At 42.5% G+C, this 3608-nt stretch overlaps 1 protein-coding gene across 11 annotated transcripts in view; it reads left to right on the top strand.

The window, feature by feature from the left end:
- Positions 1-3608, top strand: part of KIF13A (kinesin family member 13A) — a 225297-nt gene that overhangs the window by 133149 nt on the left and 88540 nt on the right. The window lies entirely within an intron of this gene.

Genomic DNA, 3608 nt, shown 5'->3' with positions numbered 1-3608 from the left:
GAGGATTTTGTCCAGGTGCAGTGGCTTATGTCTGTAATCCCACATTTTGGGAGGCCAAGGTGGGTAGATCACTTGAGGCCAGGAGTTCAAGACCAGCCTGGGCAACATGATGAAACTCCATTTCTACCTGGTCTCTACCCTGTCTCTACTAAAAACACAAAAATTATCTGGGCATGGTGGCACATGCCTATAATCACAGCTACTCGTGAGGCTGAGGCATGAGAATTACTTGACTCTGGGAGGCAAAGGTTGCAGTGAGCCAAGATCACTCCACTGTACTCCAGCCTGGGCAACAGAGCAAGATTCTGTCTCAAAAAAAAAAGATGTATGAGGTTTAAGTAAAACTACATGGTGCAGCTTGCTCAAAAATGGCACAGACAAAATACCATGTTCTGACATATATGGAAGCTAATAAAGTTGATCTCATAGAAGTAGAGAGTAGAATAGTGATTATTAGGGACTGGAAAGGGGAGGGCAGGGGGAATAACCAGAGGTTGGTTAATGGATACAAAATTACAGCTAAATTGGAGGAATAAATTCTGGTATTCCATAGCACTATAGGGTGACTGTAATTGACAATTTATTGTATATTTTCAAATAGCTAGGAAAGTGGATTTTCAGTGTCCCCAACACAAAAAAATGATAAGTATTTGAGGTGATAGGTATACTAATTACCCTAAATTGGTCAGTATACATTGTATTTATGTATCAAAATATCATACTGTACCCCATAAATATGCACAATTGTGTTTGAAAAATAAAAGCAGGACATCAGGCACAGCACCTCATGCCTAGGCCGAGGCGGGTGGATCACCTAAGGTCAGGAGTTCAAGACCAGCCTGGACAACATGATGAAACCCTTCCTCTACTAAAAATACAAAAAATTAGCCGAGCATGGTGGTAGGCACCTGTAATCCCAGCTACTCGGGAGGCTGAAGCAGGAGAATCACTTGAACCCGGGAGGTGGGGGTTACAGTGAGCCAAGATCACACCATTGCACTCCAGCCTGGGCAACAAGAGTGAAACTTCGTCTCTAAAAATGAATGAATGAATGAATGAATGAATGAAAAGCAAAAAATGTTACAAATGCATATGTGTATCATATGTAATGCAGTCTTAGGTAAATGTAAGTCACAATTCTGTAAATCAAATTATATCTTGGATAAACTCAGGGAGCTTACTCTGAAAAGAAAATCTTCTTTGAATCCCTTTGTAAGGTTAATTCTGCTTCAATACCAGTACCTTAGAAAAATTTCACAGTTACTGAATAGCTACCATACTGAAATCTCGCTGTCTGCCTTGAGTGCCTGCGAGTGCCCCATGATGCCGGGAAGTCTGAAAGAAAGCAGAAGGTGGAAGATGAGGTGTAATTTGCCATGTAGACACAGGAGATACAAGCATTCCATGCAGAGGGCTCAGCACAGGTGCTAACGAAGGACTTGCTATGAGGCCAGGCACAGTGGCTCACGTTAATCCCACCACTTTGAGAGGCTGAGGTGGAAGGCTCACTTGAGCCCAGGAGTTTGAGACCAACCTGGGCAATGTAGTGAGATCTGATTTCTATTTAAAAAAATAAAAAAGACTTGGTGTTTTTCGTTATGCAGTATCCCAGGACAGTCCGTGATGTGCAAGAAGAAATCTCTTTGCTTTCCACCATTAAAGGAAGCAGAGTTCGAATTTAAGAGTGTGCATTCAAGCCAGACCGCCTGGGTTTAATCCTGCATCCACCACTCCCTAGATATTTATGTCATGGGCAAGTGGTTTAACAACTCAGTACTTCATTTTCTTATATGCAAAATGAAGTTAATAATAGTGGCCGGGCACGGTGGCTCATGCCTGTAATTCCAGCACTTTGGGTGGCTGAGGCAGGTGATCACCTGACGTCAGGAGCTTGAGACCAGCCTGGCCAATGTAGTGAAACTCCATCTCTACTAAAAATACAAAAATTGACCAGGTGCCAGTGGCTCACGCCTGTAATCCCAGCACTTTGGGAGGTTGAGGCTGGCAGATCGCCTGAGGTCAGGAGTTCAAGACCAGCCTGGCCAACATGGTGAAACCCTGTCTCTACTAAAAATATGAAAATTAGCCAGGTGTGGTGGTGGACACTTGTAATCCCAGCTACTTGGGAGACTGAGACAGGAGAATCACTTGAACCCAGGAGGTGGAGGTTACATGGAGCTGACATTCATTGCACTCCAGCCTGGATGACGAGAAACTCCATCCCAAAAAAAAAAAAAAAAAAAATTAGCCAGGCGTGGTGGTGGGCATCTACAATCCCAGCTACTTGGCTGGCTGAAGCAGGAGAATCGGCTTGAACCTGGGAGGCGGAAGTTGCATTGAACCAAGATCGTGCCACTGCACTCTAGCCTGGGCAGTAAGAACAAAACTCCCTCTCAAATAATAATAATAATATGTAATTCACAAATTTGTTAGGGATAAAACACCCATAATGTGCTTAGAAAAATGCCTGGCACTTAGTTTGCAGTGAATAAATATTTAATAGCTTTTTTTTTTTTTGGTCAGGATAACCATTATCATGATTTCAAATTCAGCAGAAAATAGTTTAGTGTGTACTTGTAATCTTTTTCTGTTGAGCTGTAATAACTTAGGGGTTTGTTTAGGACAGAATGTGACAAGAGGAAATATATTCAGGAACATGTTTACACAGCCTGCATTTAAGATGATGTTAACACGTTATTATTTTAGTATACAAAAGTTTAAAAATTAAAAGTAAAACAGTGGCGACTCTATCAGATGGACACAGCCGTACTCACTGGGAAAGACCACTACTATAGTGAGTTAATCATCCAGTCATTCTGTCTCCTGCTCTGATAACAAAGGATTTAGCTGTATTTCCTGACAAGGCATTGCAAGATTCCAGACTGGCACTGCGGCCCTGCATTCCAAAATGAGTTCAGAAACCAGGATGGGGAGGCAGAAATGGGAGTGTGAAAGAGCAGATACCAAAGAAAAGATTGCCACGCCTCCATATTACTTTGCAAGTGCTGGGCCGTGCCTGCCGGTGGGGCTTGTGGGATCACACGCTGGAAAGTCTGCAGACTTGTTGGAATTTAGAGTGTGTGTGTGTATGCGACTAGCCTAAATATGGAATGACCACTAACTTTATTGAGCTCCTGCTAGTGCCAGCCACTATTCTGAATGCTCCATATGCAGTGTCACATCACCATCAAGGCATGGGTCCGTTATCCCCATTTTACAGATGAGAAAATCAAGACAGAGCACAGTTTAATGATGTCTTCCAGGTCACCAAGTTCTAAGTGTGGATTTTGGGAATGGTTGCAGTCAGTCGGTCGCCGAGTCTAGGCTCAGCCACTGTAGCTACGCTTGTGGGGGTGGCTGTGCATTCTGTTTGCCAGGCAGCATCTGGATGATACTTTTGTGCCAGAGTAAATATAAATAGTGCCCCCTTAATTTTGGATGTGAATTTTTGTAGTGGACCTTACTGGATTACCCCAACACTTGGTGATTACATACTTTAGATCATTTAGTAACTGGTTCTTTTTTTATAATGACTTGTTGAATTGAATGTAGTTTTCTCAACATCTTACTCTCTTTTCTTCTCTCTCTCTGTCTTTTTTTTTTTTTTT

Source organism: Cebus imitator, unplaced genomic scaffold, assembly GCF_001604975.1.
Source record: "Cebus imitator isolate Cc_AM_T3 unplaced genomic scaffold, Cebus_imitator-1.0 Scaffold21, whole genome shotgun sequence".
NCBI classification, from domain to species: domain Eukaryota; kingdom Metazoa; phylum Chordata; class Mammalia; order Primates; family Cebidae; genus Cebus; species Cebus imitator.
Note: the sequence above shows the minus strand (reverse complement) of the source record. Positions and strands in the feature narration are given on the sequence as shown.